At 41.5% G+C, this 19229-nt stretch overlaps 1 protein-coding gene across 9 annotated transcripts in view; it reads left to right on the forward strand.

Annotated features, from left to right (window-relative positions):
* SGMS1 (sphingomyelin synthase 1) overlaps positions 1-19229 on the forward strand; it is a 262876-nt gene that overhangs the window by 15197 nt on the left and 228450 nt on the right. Inside the window, exon 1 of one of the 9 annotated variants that reach the window (XM_036336723.1) lies at positions 14144-14176. The exons of the other annotated variants lie outside the window; for them this stretch is intronic. The gene's annotated coding sequence lies outside the window, so the exon portion shown is untranslated. Of the gene's footprint in view, positions 1-14143; positions 14177-19229 lie in introns of those variants that run through there. 9 annotated transcript variants of the gene reach the window in all.

The following is a 19229-nucleotide window of genomic DNA, read 5'->3' on the forward strand; positions in this document are numbered from 1 at the left end:
GTTCTAGAAAGCCCGAAGTCAGTCATTATGATGTCTTACTGATAATGCCCTGCTGTTGAACTGTCTTCTTTCTCCCCAGCACAGTGCAAGACTCTGGGTGGAAAGGGGTGGTGGCTTTAGAAGTGGGGGATAGTCCTGCCTCCTTTCTGACTTCTGTTCTTTGTGCTAGTTGTCACAAGTCGCATCACCAGCTCACCTGGAATTGTCTCTTGTCGTTCACTGCCACCTCTCTTGGGCCTTATGTTGTTCTGAATGTTGGGCCTCTGAACTTACTTTGTCTGTGGTGTTTGCTGTCATGTAGAGTGGTGCTTTATTCTTAGAAATCATCTGGTTTAAATTCCTTCTTGGAGCCTGGCAAGGCCTGGATTGGAATCTGGGAGTCCTCATTTCCTAGGGGCGTTTTTGCCACGAGGCACAGCCGTGGCCTCTCCCAGTCACCATAGGCATGGCTCTTCCAGGCAGATCTGCTTTAAAAACTAGGAGGCATTTCAATTCATTGACCCTACAAAGCTCCAGTAAAGGTTAACTCCTTCAAAGGCAAAGCAGATTTCTGGAGAAGGAGAAAGTAATGACTGTCTTTGGTGGCGTGGCTGCCTGTCACAGGCCTGAGATGAAGGAGAAATGCTGTTGGCACCGTTTGGCAAGTTTGTGAAAGTGTGTTCTCTGCTAAACTTGGTGCGCTTTCCCTGTGTGTCAGGCTGTGTCAGGCTGTCAGGGTCCGAAGAGGAAGGAGTTGTGGGCTCTGCTCTGGAGCTACACTCCAGAGAGGACAGCTGAGCGATGGCCTCATGACTGTGCAGTGTGATTAAATGCTGTCTGTACTAGCGCCTGGGACTCAGGACTTTTGGCTGAAAGGTGCATGGAGGCATTTACTGGGGAGAGCAGGTTTGAGCTGGACATTGATAAGGGGTAGGATGGCCAGAGTCGTGAATGGCGGTCCTTGGAGTTGGCAGTGTACAGCCTGTGCTGACTGTTCAAGGCTGCTCTGTATTTGCCTTTTAACCTGTTAGGTTTTTCTTTTAGAAAAACTTTTCTTTTTCTTTCTTCTCCTCTACACCCCTTTCACTCTTACCCCATCTCCTCCCTCTTCCTCTATTTAAGGTATACAAGCAAAAAGAATGCCATTCATAATCTTATCCCCATAGATAACCACTATTATTTTGGTATATATTGCTCCATTCTTTTTTCTATAAATATTGGATGTGCACCAATAAACATTTTGACCAAATGCTGAAAGACAGTATATTAAAAGGAATAGAATTGCCAAAGCTAAATCTCACTGTTCTAGAATTGATTTCTGGGATACAAGTATAAATTGGAAATTTTACAAAATGATTACAGTGTTATTAACATGACAGTCATTGCATTGTGGTACAGGAACTTAATTGCTTAGCACATACAACCAGTGCAGAGAGCATTTGTGATACTGGGTAGGTAGTGACTTTCAGCTGAGGTAGAGGGAGGAGCAAGGCTCTTATTTATGTTTTTGAATTATTATTTTTGCTAGCTGTCAATATAAAACACTGTAAGTGGTAATTTACCTCCAGCTTATTAAACTCTTGTCAGATAACTCGCTCTTCCGGAACTAAAGGTTTCCTTGGTGGCGATCATGCAGTTTCGTTGAAGTTACCCCTCCCCCCAGCTTTGTGCAGTGCTTGAATAATCGCAGACACAGAAGTAAGGTTGTTGCCTGTATACAATTTCTTCCCTGATGTTTTGCACGCGGTTGCTGCTTCTCACAGCCAGTTGAGAGAAAGAGTCCGGAAGCCTTGGCTCTGAAACTGTGGCCTGGGAGCAGCACGTAATGAGCTTTCAAGATAACAAAGCTGTTTTCCAGATCTCCATCTGCATCTCGGCTTTCACTGCCTGCTCACACTTTCACCCTGGAGAAGAGTGACAGAGAACCTTCACAGATGTAATATGGGAGAAGTGTCTGCTCTCTCAAGCACCTCTGTTTCTAATAGTCGACTGCTTTCCGCAAGTATTCGTCGGTTGTTGTTAATCCTCACCAGAGGATATTTTTTCCATTGATTTTTAGGGAGAGTGGAAGGAGGGAGGAGAAAGACACAGAGAGAGAAATATTGATGTGAGAGAGACACATTGATTGGTTACCTCTTGCATGTGCCCTGACCGGGGCTGAAGATCAAGCCTGCAACCAGTGTACCATGTGTGTGCCCTTGACCGGAATCAAACCCATAACCCTTCAGTCCGAGAGCCAATGCTCTCTCTAACCACAGAAAAACCAGCTAGGGCTAGCTTGCTCTCTGATATTGTTAGTAAACATGCTCTGTTGTTACTGTTCTCTGCAAAGTACAGTGTTAGAATTTTCTTTTATTCAAACTGCCTTGTCAAATATGTAATAACTCACCATCTCATCCCGTTCTTGGACATCTCATATTAGATACACGACAAAATCCTATGGGTGTCACATAGGGGTGCCATCCTTGTGGGGAGAAGATTTTTATTCTAAGATACATCTGGAGTGCTCACCAATTTTTAGAAATGAATCTTCAAGTATTACCGGTAAATATTTGAACGGTATGCTTTGTTCTTATTGCTGATGTTGCCATGCTGATGTGGTGCAATCATTGATGATACACTAGCTCACGGTCGCCAAAAACAGCATTTCAAGAAGGCATTCTGTTCTTTGGCCTTTCGGATTTTGGCCAAGTTTGGAAACTGAAGACAGTTTTGGTGAATCCTTAATTATACATGGAAATATATATTTCATTTGTATAGGTTGAAGATATAATATTTCTAAGATATGACTGAGAATTTTTGAACCTAATCTACTTTTAAAAAGGTACAAACATTTAATTTAATTAGTAAAATACATGTAACATAAAATTTATCATTTTAACCAATTTCAAGAGTACAATTGAGTGGCATTAAGTATACTCACATTGTTGCGCAACTATCACCACCATCCATCATCAGAATTTTTTCATCATTTCAAGCTGAAACCCTTGTACCCATTAAAAAAAATAATGTTCCCTTCCCCCTCTCGCCAGTCCTGGCAACCAACCCTTCTACTTTCTTTATCTATGATTTGACAATTCTAGGCCTGCTATGAGTGGAATCGTACTATGAGTATTTGTATTTTTGTGTCTGGCTTATTTCACTCAGCATAATGTATTCAAGGTTTATTTTGTAGCATATATCCTTTTTAAGGCCTAATAATATTCCATTGCATGTATATACCACATTCATTTATTCATTAGTGGACACTTGGGTTTGCTTCTACCTTTTGGCTATTGTGAATAATGCTGCTGTAAATCTGTTCAAGTCAAACATCTTTAAACAGGCTTTAAAAAAATATATATCTCTTCCCGTGATCGGTTTTACTAGAGGGCTGCCATATCCAAGTTTGGTCAAGGAAATACTTGCCTCACTGACATGTAAACATCCAAGCACTTCCAACAGTATTCAGCTGAAAGCATTAGTAGTTGCCTGAGGTACAGAGAGCAGTTTCACAGAACTACAGAGCTCTCAGAGTGAACTTGGCAGCAACCTTGAGTGAGGCCTGTCAGAGTTGTTGGAAAACTGCCTGGTGTTTTCATAGCTTTTGCTCTGATAGCTCTTGCCTGTCAGTACCTCAAGAGGGAAAGGCTGGCCATGGTGTTGGTTCCTCAACTCAGTGTTAGCTGGTAAAATTATCATCAGAATTCTTTCTGGATATGCAGTTATGATTGACTCTGGCTCACCTAGGCCACTAGGGAATTTCTGATTAGGGATGACAGTCTGGAAGGGGATCTGCGGTTCTGGGCTGCAAACTGTGTGCATACAGCAAGCACTATTCGTTTAAACCTGTATATTTTCCCATATCTGTGTGGCAGAAGGGGCCTGATGGAGAATATAGAGTAACACATTCTCCACAGACTCCTCCCGGTGGTCTACTGGCTGGGGCACAGCCACCTGCAGTGACATGATTTAGGTACTCTTTTGTGGAGATGTGGGAAATTGAGGTTAACCTTCTGCTTTGTGGTAAGAGTAGTGACATGTTTTGTGCTTTTATAGGCTAGATAGGAATCACATGTGATTAACCATAGCTTAAACAATGCCAGTCTAGTCTGCTTATACTGCCCACATTTTCTAATGGCAGGTGACAATATCAGAAGAGGCCTTCGTGAGTTTACTGACAGCATCGTGGATTTTATTTTTATATTAAAAGTCTGTTTTCTTGCTCCATTATCTTTTAAAGAATGTATTTTTTTGTTGTTGTTGTTGATTTCAGAGAGGAAGAGAGAGGGTGAGAGAGACAGAAACGTCAATGATGAGAGAGAATCATTGATCGGCTGCCTCCTGCACACCCCCCTACTGGGGATCGAGCCCGCAACGTGGGCATGTGACCTCCTGGTTCATAGGTTGACACTCAGCCACTGAGCCACGATAGCCGGGCGCTGCTTTATCTTTTATATTTAATTATTTTTTTGTCCTTGACTTAAATTAAGGTGACTTCTACAATAAAATAGCATGCATGTTTAATACTTAGTCATATAATTTACATATTTAGTTAATCACTTTTGGCAATCAGTCAAATATTCTACTTCAAAGAATAATTATAATACTGCCTGAATACATTTTTTGGTTTAACATGCAAGACATAAGCAGAGATGTGTCTCTGGGAAAAAAAGATGATTGGGATTCTTTTTTTTTTAAATATATTTTATTGATTTTTTACAGAGAAGAAGGGAGAGGGATAGAGAGTTAGAAACATCAGTAAGAGAGATCCATCAGCTGCCTCCTGCATGCCCTCTACTGGGGATGTGCCCGAAACCAAGGTACATGCCCTTGACTGCAATCAAACCCGGGACCCTTCAGTCCGCAGGCCGATGCTCTATCCACTGAGCAAAACCGGTTCGGCTGGGATTCTTTTTTGTACCATTAACATTTTGAGTGTAGCTCACTAACCTGGCACTGCATCAGCTTTCTAGGCAAATGACTTCAACTATACGGTTGAAGTCTATTTTAAGTGATAACATTAGGTGGTTGACTGGAAGTGTGATTTTGAAACTGTAGAATCCGCTGCATTGTGGTCCTCTGAAAAGTCATAGCTGTGGTTGTAGGAGGTGCGTTGAGAGCTTGGCAGAGATGTAGGGTCCTGCCTGTGTGCCCACAACGGACCAATGATATCCAGTGCTCTGTGTCTTTACTGCTTCTGGGTGTGTTAGGGGAAAGCAGGGCGCACTATTGAGGAGGTTTTGATCAGAAAAGGAACATGAGTAAATGTCTCCAGACTGGTTATACTCACAGTGTCTGAATCTCCCTTAATCTGAGTCTTCCCTGACCACCCCACTGAGATTGCCTATATGGCATTACTTCTGACCCTGTGGCACTGAATGCTTCTTCCTCCTCCTCCTCCTTGACTGTCGTGTAACACCCTTCTTTCCTTACCTTTCCCTCTTTGAGTCTTTGAGGCTCTCTACACTTCTGGTCCTCTATCTTCCCAGTGATTGCTTCTTTGACTCTTCCCTGGAACATCTGCCTGATCCGTACATGTCCATGTATGAGGTTCAGCCCTCAGCCTGTGATGGGCAGCTCGGCTTGTGCAGGCTCAGGCCAGGGGAGCAGTCCCCTTTCTTTGATGTGGAGTGGTAAGGGAACGGGGATCCAGCTGGTAGACGCTGTGATTATATTGTTTGGTTTTGACTCAAAATGTTCCTACTGTCTGGGAGGTATGGTGAGAGCAGTTTTGACCCCTTAAATGTAGACTGTGAGGTGGAAGTGATGACGAAAGTGCAGGGCCTTCTGTGCACTGAAGCCTCTATTTTAGGAATAAACTCTAGGCATCAGAAATATTGATGCATAGATTAAATGTGACCTTTTTCATTTTCTCATCTGTGCTTCATTTCCAGAATAGTTAATGTGACTCCTAATGGAATAAACAATGACATGTATTCCAAGTGTTAAGCGCTTCTTAATTTTTGGAAATTCAATGAATAATAAAATCTCAACCCGCTCACATACGCTCCTGTTTGTCCCATTCCTCTGTCTCCATGTAGAAGACAAATGTTGTGGACTCCTTACAGTAACAAATGTTTAAAGATAAATAGTATTAGAAATTGACTTTAAGAATTCATTTCTCACAGATTTGTTGCCAATTGCATCTTTAAAGTCCCTTCAAATGTTACAGATGTTTGATTTAAAATAATTGTGCAATATTTCTTTTATGACTGGAGAGGATTGTACAGTTTAGTTTTCTTTGCCACTCAATTTTCTTTATTGCCTTGAGTTAATATTTGGAGGTACTGTTTCGGATACTGTATATCTCAAGACTGTGATTTCTTGTTTTTCTTTGTTTGTGTTTTTTTTGATTTACTGAACTATCTGCTGGAAATTTTCTTTGTCAGATTCACTCATTTGTGGAGCCCAGAAGTTTATAAAGAATGAGAGAGGGAATATCAGATATTAGGAGGCATATATCATGGTGTAATGAAAATACACCAAGGCTTTTGATTCTTGGCAGAGTTGGGTTTGGGTGCTCCACTCTGCCAATCATTGGGAATGGGATGTTGATCAAATTACTTGAGTTGTTTGAATCCTAATTTCCTCATTTGTAAAATGGGGATAATAATGCTCATTTTAAAGATTTGTTATGGGATCATGTCTGTCAATCCCCAGCACATTGTAGATGTAGAGTACACGGTAGTGATCATTACTAGGGGTTACTTTCCTAAGACCAAACTATATTAGAGAGTGGTTATATATTCCTGTTGTTTTCTTTTATCATTTACCATTACAGAAAATACGGATATGAGAGGTGGATGAGGAAAGTCTAGACCAGTGGTTTTTGCCTAGCCATCCCATTGTGTGTGTGTGTGTGTGTGTGTGTGTGTGTGTGTGTGTGTGTTTTAAATAATTCTTGCTAGCTTTATTAAAAATATATTTTTATTGATTTCAGAGAGGAAGGGAGAGATAGAAACATCACTGATGAGAGGGAATCATTGACTGACGGCCTCCTTTACTTTGGACTGAACCCGAAACCCAGGCATGTGCCCTTGACCAGAATCAAACCTGGGACCCTTTGGTACACAGGCCAACGTTCTATCCACTGAGCCAAACCTGCTAGGGCCCATCTGTTTTAAGAGGTCTTCTTGCCTCTGGGAATTCGGAATAGCTAACTAAATGATGAGAAGGGTGATAGTTTAGTTGGTCACAAATGTACAGAGTGACCTTCTATACATGAAGTCATGTACAGAGTGAATTCATCTTGCCTGACAAATCTGTACTTTCTCTAGTATTTTGTAAAAGACCATCCTCTTCTCAGTTATCAAAACAGAAAGAACCAGGGACTCATCCACAGCTCCTTTTCCTCTACCCCTATATCCTTCCAGTTATCAAAGTAAGGTCACCTTACCTCTTTTTAAAAAATATATATATTTTTATTGATTCAGAGAGGAAGGGAGAAGGAAAGAGAGAGAAAATATCAATGATGAGAGAGAATCATCTATTGGCTGCCTCCTGCATGCCCCCTATTGGGGAACAAGCCTGAAACCTGGGCATGTGCCCTAACTGGGAATCAAAACAATGACCTTTTGGTGCATGGGATGATGCTCAACCACTGAGCCACACCACCTGGGCCATTTTACCTCTTTATCGTCTCTTGCATTCATCCACATTCTTAAGCCCTCATCACTTCCTGCCTGGATTTCTACATAGCAATACACTTTGGCCTGTCTTCATTCTATTCTCCCAGCTGTTGTTAAATCCTCTTCTTAACTGCAAGGGTGATCATGTCAGTCCTGCTTAAATGTGTCTATGCTTCCTGGTGTCCCTAGGAGAAAGCCCGAGTGCCTAGGTGAACGCATGAGTCTCCATCGTTGTTTTCTTTTTATTCTTTTCACCCATCCTTCCCCTTCCCTCGTGGCTCTTTGCTTCCACAACTTTTGCCTGCTTAGAATGCCTTTTCCCTGCTTCACTCATCTAATTTATTCTCTTCTTTCAAGCTGGACTCAAGCATCATCGTCCTAACTCACCCAGCCATCTGGGTTGAGTGTTTCCCCTGTGTCTGCGTAGATAATTCCATGCACACTGGGTTGTGATTGGCTACTTACTAGTAGTTGTTTCCAGAGTGAACTTGCTGGTTTTTTTTTAAATGTTATTCTTTTTAGTGCCTACCATGGTGTCTGACACACAGGAGGCTCTCAGAAAAGATTAGTAGAATATAAGTGCATAAGAAATTATTTTTTTTTATCATCTCAGAACCAGGAGGAGAGACACATTTTTTTTTTCTCACCACCTTTCTGTCTGTACCCATTTCAGCATCTGCTCAACAAACAGCCCAGCTGTGGTTGAAGAGAAGCATATGGTTGACTTGAAAGAGGCAGTTGGGTTGTGATTGTATGTGTTTGAAATACACATATAATGCATTCAGGCCCCCTCCCCTCCCTTCATACAGAATAGCAGCAATAACATCTTGTATTTGTCTTTTTGTTTGTATTCTCCATGAATGCCTGTACAGACATGATCTCATCCGGCTAGGGCAGTGGTAGCCCAAGTATAGATGGGAGTACATGATTATCCCCATTTTATAGATGCAGAGAAGAAGATAAGGAGTGAAGACATTTGCCCAAAGTGAGTGAGTTGTTGGTGGTAAAGAGACTGAGTATATATATATATATATATATATATATATATATATATATATATGTATATGTATATGTATATATATATATATATTATTGATTTCAGAGAGGAAGGGAAAGGGATAGAGAGATAGAAACATCAATGATGAGAGAGAATTATTGATCGGCTGCCTCCTGCATACCCCACATTGGGGATGGAGCCCACAACCCAAGCATGTGTCCTTGTCTGGAATCTAACCTGGGACCATTCAGTCTGCAGGCCGACGCTTTATCCACTGAGCCAAACCAGCTAGGGCGAGACTGAGCTTTGAGGTGAAGTCATCTGCTCTTTCTCTTTCTTTATAACCAGCAGAACCAGCTTATATCATGTTGATGTTTTCACATTTAATCACCAAAAAGACAGAAGAAGTGGTGTTGGAAAAGTTTTCTGCCTACTAACTTTGCTTGCAAGTGTCAATTGATGGTCATTGGTGCTAATTCTGTGCTAACAGGAATTCCCAGTTTGGGGTTTGGTGAAGAAGGAAACATTATTCAGTGCAAAAAGCTCAACTGTGATTGAGCCACGGCGGGGGGGGGGGGGGGGGGGGGGGGAGCAGCACGGCTGTGAGGCAGTTCTGGGGTGAGGCCCCTCTCTGGCTAGACAACTCTGCTCTGCTTCACGTGCTCTTCTCTGCTCTGGTCTGGCAAGACCTCTTGGGTGTTTTGGCTTTGGTGTTTCAGCTCCAGCTCCAGTCTTGGTGTTTCAGTTCCAGCACCCGTTGGAGAAATGCAGTCTTCAGTCTTTGGTGGAAAGGGAAAGTGCATTCCCGGAGCCAGAGGGGAGCCAACTTAGATATTTTTAATTTTTTAAAATCCTCACCCAATGATATATTTATTTCATTGATTTTAGAGAGAGAAAAAGGAAGAAAGAGAGAGAGAGAGAGAAACATCGATGTAAGAGAGAAACATCAATTGTTTGATTCCTGTATGTGCCCTGACAGGGAATCAAACCTACCACCATCAGTGTACCAACAGACACTGTAATCAACTGAGCCACTGGCTAGGGCAGGAGCTAACTTATATAGACAGAAGCCCCTGCCCCTTGTCCGTGATTGGTCCATCATCATGCAGTTTGGTACAAAAAGCACTGTCCTGATTGGTCAGAATGGTGTCACTCTGGTCAGTGAACGCGTTGAGGGGGATAAAACTGTGCATTTCTGGTTGGATGGGGAAGCCTTAGTCCTACTGGTTGAAATAGGATTCCAGGAAATCCTGTGTAAGGGCTGTCTTAGAGAGCAGGAACACAGTGCAGACAGGCAGTTAGTTCAGTGCAGGCTTCTCCCTCAAGTGCAGTTTGCATGATAGGCTCATGCTTACTGGTAAAAATGGTTGCTAGGATCTTCTTTTAAATTTGAGCCCAGTTTGCCACCAGGAGTCCTTCTTGGTAGGTATTGTCTTTCTCAGGGTCCACACAGGTATACTTTTTAACTGTTAATTTCCCTAATCTTCCTTCAGTTCTGGTTAAATGCTCAGAGTGGTGTGTCTTCCTGGGTTAATTTGGCTGAAAGAATTGAAGCCCATTAAGTGGTGTTCTGGGCTTGCTTTGGACAGGATTGTCACGTTTCAGTTGGTCTGTTTGGGAATATTATTGACTTCAAACTATTTTTCTGTTTTACAAACTAATAAAGTGACAATAAAATCTTAATCCTTAAGTTGTATTCTTTACATTCCATTAAATCCTTTAAAAATAAAATGGTTTCATTCCAGAATTCTGGAGTCTTTGCATAAATGGTTCACCGGCACTCAGTAGTCATATTCTTAATTTCCAGGAAATCCTAAATTTTGAAAATTGCAGCCTCTGAAGTAGGCTGCTGCAGGAAAACTACGCCTACATGTTTTATTAAATTCTAGGCTTCTAACAGCAAAGATGAAGGCAGAGTGAGATTGAAAATGCAAGGGCAAAACAACTAGGATACAGTCAAGATGTACTCAGACAGCATGCAAAGTTTGATGGTAGCCTTTTTTACTTTTTTGGGCAGTCACTCACTCTGTTGATCTCTGAAATATCTGTGTAATCTATTGTTTGTTTAAAAAATTTTTTTAAAAATTACAGTTGAAATAAAATGTTATATGAGTTTCAGGTGTACAACGTAGTGATGAGACATTTATATAACTTACGAAGTGATCACCCCATAAGTCTAGTACCCACCTGACACCATACGTAGTTATTGCAATGTTGACTATATCCCCATGACTATTTTGTAACTGCCAATGTGTACTTTTTCCTCTCTTCCCTTTTCACATCCATCCTCCCAACTCCCCTTTCATCTGATAACCATCAGTTTTTTTCTTTATATCTATTAGTTTCTGTTTTATTTACTTTGTGTTTTTTTTTTAGATTCCACATATAAGTGAAATCATATGGTATTTGTTTTTGTATGTCTGAATTATTTCACTCAGCATAATGCCCTTTAGGTCCATCCATGTTGTCACAATGGTAAGATTTCATTCCTTTTTATGGCTGAGTAATATTCCATTGTATATATGTACCACCTCTTCTTTCTTCATTCATCTATTGATGGACACTTAGGTTGCTTCCATATCTTGGCTATTGTAAATAATGCTGCAGTGAACATAGGGATGCATATCTTTTCAAATTAGTGTTTTGGATTTCTTTGGAAAAATGACCAGAAGTGGAATTGCTGGCTCGTTGCTAGTCTTGTTTTATTGATCCTCATTCATCTTGACTCTTTGGTCCTTGAGTTTTTCCAGCCCTTCTCCCCTGCCCCAATGAAACTGCTGTTTTCTTGGTTTCTATTATGCTAGAAGGTGGCACTTCCCTCACTCTGCCATCCACACACATCAGTGGTTTTCACTTTATTTTGTTCCCTGGTGGTATTTCTACTTATTTGTCCTACTGTCTTCCCAAACTCAATAGCTTAAAAGGAAATTGTCCTTAGAACAGCGGTTCTCAACCTGTGGGTCGCGACCCCTTTGGCGGTTGAACGACCCTTTCACAGGGGTCGCCTAAGACCATCCAGCATATCAGATATTTACATTATGATTCATAACAGTAGCAACATTACAGTTATGAAGTAGCAACGAAAATAATTTTTTGGTTGGGTCACAACATGAGGGACTGTATTTATAGGGCCAGAAGGTTGAGAACCACTGCCTTAGAATGTTTATAGTGGGGGAGGACGTTCCTGATCATTTGCTTCATTGTCTCACTTTAGAATTAGCTAAACTATGGCTCAGTGGGGTGATGTGGTTTGTGCAATTCCATAGAGTCATCATTTGGTGAAATCAGGCCAGAAATCAAGTTCTTGACGCCCTGTGACCTCTCAGAGCCTCTGTGTTGCTCCCACACAGGCTCTTCCTGGTCTCCTGAACCATATTTCCTTGGCATGAAACTTCAGAGCTATTTGACCCTCACATGTCACTTCCTTCCCCACATACAAATGTCAACTTTGCATTCACCAAGACCTTCCAATTCTTCTAGGATTTAAAATTTTTATTTTTGGTAATTAAAAAAATTTACCAACAATAAAATTCCTTTTTTTGATCATATAGTTCTGAGTTTTAACACATGCATTGATTCATATCATTATCACTGTAAACTGCATGCAGAACAATCCATCACCCCTCAAATTCCCTGGTGCTGCCTCTTTGTAGTCAAACCCTCCTGGTTACTGAACTCCTGGCAACACTAGTCTATTCTCTGTTGCTGTAGGTTTACTTTTTTCCAGAATAAGTGGGATTATATAGACTATACCCTCTTGAGATAGCTTCTTTCATTTTGCATAATGCATTTGAGATTCATCCATGTTGTGTGTATCTATAATCTGTCCCTTTTTATTGCTAAGTAGTATTCCACTGTATGGATATACCATAGTTTATTTACCCATTGTATTCCCACCAGCAATGTGTGACAGTCCTAGTTGCTCTGCATCTGTGCTGTCATTTGATATTGTCAGTTTTTAAAATTTAGCCATTCTGATAATTGTGAAATGATATCTCATTTAATTTGCATTTCCCTAATGATGTTGAGCATCTTTTCAATCGCTTATTATAACTCGGTTGCTTATTGCCCATTATGTATATCTGCATATCTTCTATCCATTGTGATGTTTATTACACCCATTGTCTTATCATAACCCTATTCTAGCTGGTTATTGTACCTAGCTTTTTTTTTTTTTTTAATATATTTTATTGATTTTTTCACAGAGAGGAAGGGAGAGAGATAGAGGGTCAGAAACATCGATGAGAGAGAAACATCGACCAGCCGCCTCCTGCACATCCCCCACCGGGGATGTGCCCGCAACCCAGTTACATGCCCTTGACCGGAATCGAACCTGGGACCTTTTAGTCCGCAGGCCGACGCTCTATCCACTGAGCCAAACCGGTTTCGGCTGTACCTAGCTTTTTATATTAATGTTGTTACCCATGTACCACAGTGTATTCCAGAGGTTAAGGCACTGTACTAAGAACTTTATATACACAATCTCACTTTAAATTTATGAAATTCTCAGGAGAAAAATAGTGTTTTCTCTCTCTATAGGAGAAGTAAAGACGCCATGCTCATCAGATATTTATTGAGTACCTCCCATATGCTATGAGCCAGTTATTATACTCACTTACTAGTTCTGTGACTTTAGGCAAGTCATTTAATCTCTGAGTTAATTTTCTTACTTATTAAATTGGTATCTCTATATAATATTTTCTCTGAAGGTTATTGAATGAGGGTTTTTTTAAAAAAATATATTTTATTGATTTTTTACAGAGAGGAAGGGAGAGGGATAGAGAGTTAGATACATTGATGAGAGAGAAACATCGATCAGCTGCCTCCTACACACCCCCTACTGGGGATGTGCCCGCAACCAAGGTACATGCCCTTGACCGGAATCAAACCTAGGACCTTTGAATCCGCAGGCTGACACTCTGTCCACTGAGCCAAACCGGTTAGGGCTGAATGAGGGTTTTAAAGAAGAATTTAGGACACATGCGCAGCAGAAGGTCTGGTCTATGATATTTACTGATAAGCCATCAGCAGTGGCTGCTCCTGTTCTCTTCAAACACCTCATACTTTACTGATGCTGTTTCTGCCCCTCACTGGCTACCTCTCTCTGGAAAATTGCCCTTTGGTGGGTCTCCTACCTCACTCTGGGGCAAATATTAGAACCAACACAAGAGGCAGCCTTTTTTCTTTTAAGGAACATGTTTCTCTGTTTTCTCTTTGTAGCTCATTGGTTGCATCATTTGGTCAAGAAAGATGGGATTGAATCAGTTTTGCAAAGCAGACCTACAATGCTGCAGTTACTACTGCTCCCATGTCCCTCTTGTAAATGCGAAAAGGACCAGTTACTGTGGAGATTGCTGAGTGGTTTGTCTCTAAGTTCACATTGTGTATTTTAAATACCTAATCTTAGGTATGGCAAAAAGGCTATGATGGAGGAATCTTAGCTCTCATTGCATTGGTGTATGAAGTGTTGCTGAAATTTTTTTTGTTATTTACTAGTCATTTAATCAAGTTTTTTTTTTTGTTATTAGCTAGGTAATTGGGATGATTTCTAAGAAACTGAAAATACTTTGAAGAGATGTGGCTGTTTGAAGTGAGTGTTTAAGATTTTCTAAAGTCAGTAACAAAGAAGTTAACTGAGCCAAATGTTTTACTTAGAGTGCATTCCAGCTCCTGTATTCATGTAAAGGATGTCTTTCTTTTACTAATGTCATAAAGGGTTGATCTAGTTGGCAAGGGTTGTTCTAGTTAGGGTAGGACAGAAAGAGGAAATCATAATATTAGTTTTAAAAAATCATGATACAAAGATGACCTTTTACAAATTGTCAAGTCATCCATCATGGATTATGAGGCTTTGTTTGTGGAAGCAAGGGTATTATTGCTAAAATTGGCTCCTTGCTTTTTCCTATTAGGTAGCTAGAGCACATTTTCACTTCTTCAGTTGTTAAGCATTTGTCGGGTGCCTTCTGTGTGCCAGGTCCCTTTATGTGTTAGTCTCTTAAATCCTCACAGCAACTCTTTGAAATAAAACCCCTTTTTACATGGTGATGAAAGGAGATTTGACTTGGCGTGGTGAACACACAATACAGTATAAAGATGATATATTATAGAATTGTATACCTGAAACCTATATAATAACCAACTAGAGGCCCGATGCACGAAGATTCGTGCAAGAATGGGCCTTCCTTCCCCTGGCTGCTGGCACCACCTTCGCTCCGACTGGAGCCGCCTTTCTGCTTTTGTTCAGGCCGGGAGCTGACTTTCCGCCTTTCCATGTTGCCCAGAGGCCCAGAGTGGCTGGGGCGGTGTAGAACGCCTGCGTCGTCGCCATGGCAATGACACAAGCATCCCGCCCCACCCTGGCACTTGGCACCTGTGTATGCAAATTAACCCACCATCTTTGTTGGGTTAATTTGCGTAGCCACTCCTGATTGGCTGGTGAGCGTCGCAAAGGTATGGTCAGTTTGCATCTTTCTCTTATTAGTGTAGATGTCACCCCAATAAATTCAATAAAAATTAAAAGAAAAAGATAGCCCCATTTTACAGATGAAAACATTGTATGGTGTGGCCATTTGACCTGCCCAGTGTAACCCCCATGAGGAGGTGGTATTGAGCCCTGGTTTTCTGGCTGTGCCTGCTGGTCTTATTGTCACCCACTCCGCCTCTGCCTGTCACAGAGGGATGGCAGGTGCCACTGCTGTTCACCAGGAAGGCCAGCACACCTTCTCTCAGTGTGGCATCTGTTTCCTTCAGAGGGCCTTTTGTAGGACCTAAGGTCAAACTTGCCTACCACACATCCTCAGATAGGATAATTTTATTTGGTCCAGAAGGCCCACTGTAGAAAGCGCATGAACTCTACAAGGTTCAAGTGGGATCTCCACCATTTCATTTTATTGCCTATGTGATTTTGGTCAAATTACTTAAACTCCCAGGCCCTAAATTTCTTCAACTATAAAATAGGGAGAATACATGCCTGGTGGAGATGTGGGGAGGATTAGAAATAATGCAATAGAGCACTTAAAAAGTGCTTGGCATGTTGTAGGTGCTTAGTAACTGGTAGCTGCCATTTCAGGGCCTCTGGCTGCTCTTTGGGGGCTGAAGAAACTGCCCAGAAGAGTGTTTAAGAATATGGATTCTGGAATAAGCCTCCTGGGTTCAATTCCTTGTTCTACCGTATCAGCTGTGTGATTGTTTACACTTAATTGCTTTTTGTGCCTTAGTTTTCTCCATCTGGAAAAAGGGTGTAATAATAGTTCCTGCCTCACGAGGAGAAATGATTGTATACAGACAAATAAGAACTGTCAAGAGGTTGGGTTGAAATGACCTCATTGTGATCATCTAGTGCCATTGTTTTTTGTTGTTTTTTTTTTTCAGCGACATGATATGAACCTCATTGAAATTTACAGTATATTTCTTCTCTCCTTCCTGTTCCAATTGAAGTAATTTATTAATTTTTGTATTTGATGCCACATAATGTTTGATATTGTTTTTACTTGAAATACAGATATATTATCATAAATATTACTGTTGCCTCTTAAGAAATTGAATGAACTAAATATAAAAGAACATCTATTTGTGTAGAGAATACATACTTTTTGTAGAATTACTACACATAAAATTAGATATAGTAAATGAAAATCTCATCTTATAGATGAAAACATAAAAAACATAACCAGCTCTCTGTTAAAAAAAAAAATCCCCCAAATACAATTTCACTGAAGTAATTTGACTTTCTTGCTTTAACCTTAACTTGCCGGGTTGCATGTGAGTTAATTTTCCCCCCCTCCGAGATGACAATAATAAGATGGGACCATGGATGTGAGTCCGCTGGGAGGAAAGCAGTCTGAATTTAATGTCAGTCTAGATATCCAATTTGACTTGTCCCTGTGGGCAGTGTGTGGTGCTGGCCAGGTCTGCATCATTATTCTGAAGTCTGTACTGATGTCCTGTGACTAATCCGTTCCAGCTGTCTGGGTCACTGCTTTGGAGTACTATTTATTTGCAGTAGTGATGCTGCAAATAGGAAAAGCTTTCCCTTTGTTGATTGAAAGCTTTACTGGTAATTAGCAAAACAGGCACGCCTCTTATTTGGAGAGAGACTAGAAAGGCGGCTTAAGAGTCAGTTGTACACAACCACTTTGGAAGATGGTTGGACACTCCTTAGGAGAGCTGAGCATTGCAATCCCAAGCCCAGCTCCCCTCTCCTAGGTGTGTGCCTTTGGAGGAACTTGCTGGCGAGGAGCACTAGAATGTAAATGGCAGCATTATTCATACAGCAAAAAACTGAAAACTCCCCAGATGATCCTCAGCAGTAGAACAGAGCAGTAAATTGTGGATATGTTCATAAAATGAGAACTAGATAGTGGTGAAAATCTACTACAGCCACAGGAGTCAACAGGGATGAATCTCAAACTCTTAAGGGGCAAGTATTTGAAGAATATGTATAGTCTGTTTCATTTATATTAGCCTTACAACCAGGCAGAATGCAACCGTGTATTGAGAATACATATGTGGTAAAATTACAGAGAGGAACAAAGGAATAATTAACTCAGAATTCAGGCTGGTGGTTATCTGTGCAGGGAGGCAGGGCAAGGCGGGTAGAGAGGGAGAGGTGATCAGGAAGGGGCACGTAGGTCTTCTAAAACACAAACATCCCAAACCCCAGCAACATCAACTGGGTATTAGGTACATGGGGTATATTTTATTGGTCTTTAATCTGGCATATTATATATATATCTCCAGCAGTTTAAAACACGGTTACATTTATGATCTCACACAGTTTCTGTGTGGGTCAGGAAGTCTGGAGCAGCTTAGCTGGGTGGTTGTAATTTGGGGTCTCCAATGGCGTTGCAGTCCAGATCGCTGAAGCAGCCATCCTCTGAGGGCTCGGCTTGGCTGGGCTGGAGGTTGTGCTCCTAAGAAGGCCACCTCCATTGGCTGTTGCAGGAGGCTCAGTTCCTCAGTACATGGGCTTGTCTTTAGAGCACTTGAGAATGCAGGAAACAGCAGCCAGCTTTCCTCCCAAGATAGAGAGAGAGGGAAGCTGCTCTTTCAAGGAGGCTTTGAGTCACACTCCATCATTTCCCCAGCATCCTATTGGCTATTCATGCCCGCCTATTCATTGTGGGAGGGGACCGCGCAAGAGCATGAATATTGGAGGCGGGATCATTGGGGGCCACCTTGGGAGCTGGCTACCATGGTTATGCACTTTTTAATATATTTTACAATAAAAAGTATTTAGAGGCAAACTGAACTGGTAAGCTTATTTTTCCTTAGTAATGATGCAGCATCCATGTAAATGAAAATTACTGTAAGTGCTGAATGTGTCAGCAGTCAGGATGGGGTTAAAAAGTCAGTCATGTAAACTGGGGAACTGAGGGCAGGAGTGTGGTGGGGCTGGGAAGCTGGTGGGAAGGGCAGTGAAGAGAGGCACTTTCAGAATACCTACACCAGGATGTGTGGTGTAGAGAGGGGACTATGTATGTTCCTCGCCTTCAGTCTACCTGACCTAGATCTGGCAGAAATCTGGGATCCCTGATTTTGAAGAGAATTCTTCAGACCAAGGGCTATTGGTAGCTTTCTGGGCTCACTGTGATATAAAATCCCTGCCAACTTCACATGTTCTCCCAAGGCCACCTTTAATCATAAAGGAGAGAGTCCATCCCCATTCCCTTACCCCACAGGTAAGGGAAGAGCCGGAAATGAATTAAGCATGTAAGGAGTTTTAGTTAAAAATGCATGTCAGGTGACATTCTACTCCACAAGGCGTATTTGTTTTACTATTAACAACTTTTAAATTACTGGTTCATTTCCTTATCATCACCAAAACTTGGAGTAAAATGGATGTTTCCGAAGGTACATCATGTTTTTCCCTTGGTTTTGTGTAGCTCCTGGCATAACTTCTTGGTGAGTTTCTTGGGGTCAGCGTGCTGGGTTGTGAGTCATGGAGCCACATCTTATCTCCTTTGTGGGTCTCAGTGTTCTTGTGAGCAGGTGTTCCAGCCCCCAGGCCAGGAGCCGCTTGCAGAGGTTCCCTGGAGTTTTACTCACGCTGAGGATGGAAGAGACAGGCCTGCCAGCCAGGTGCGGGGTTCCCTGGCCAGCTTTCCTCAGGCTCATGTGTGCCAGCACCTTCACAGGTGGAGGTTAGACATTGATACCTCTAAACCTCTGTGCTTGCGGAATTTTGGTGACCAACAGATGAAAGGCCACGTTAGGCCATCATATAGGGATACTGCATTCTCCCCAGCTGTCGTTTTTTTTGGTGCTGCTTCCATCTTTATTAGTGGAGCAGTATCCATGCCATTATATTATATTGTATTTTGCGTTTTACAAAAACTTCAATGGCAAGCTATTGCCTTTTGTTGTGGCAAAGATAAAAATCACCAAGGGTGCCATGTGATGCTGGTTTTACTCCTATTGGCCAACAGTGTGCTTTCTTGAGAAAGGAGGGGGAAAATTATATGTGTGTGTGTGTGTGTGTGTGTGTGTGTGTAATGTGAAAAATAGGGTTATTGTGTTTAAAAGGAAACTATAATTTCTAATAGTAATTGTAGTAGTTGATAATCATAAATTATAGTACCAAGGGACTGGTAAGAATGATTATTTATATATACTATCAGGGAACAAACTGTCATCTCCATCCC

Source organism: Myotis myotis, unplaced genomic scaffold, assembly GCF_014108235.1.
Source record: "Myotis myotis isolate mMyoMyo1 unplaced genomic scaffold, mMyoMyo1.p scaffold_m19_p_15, whole genome shotgun sequence".
NCBI lineage: Eukaryota > Metazoa > Chordata > Mammalia > Chiroptera > Vespertilionidae > Myotis > Myotis myotis.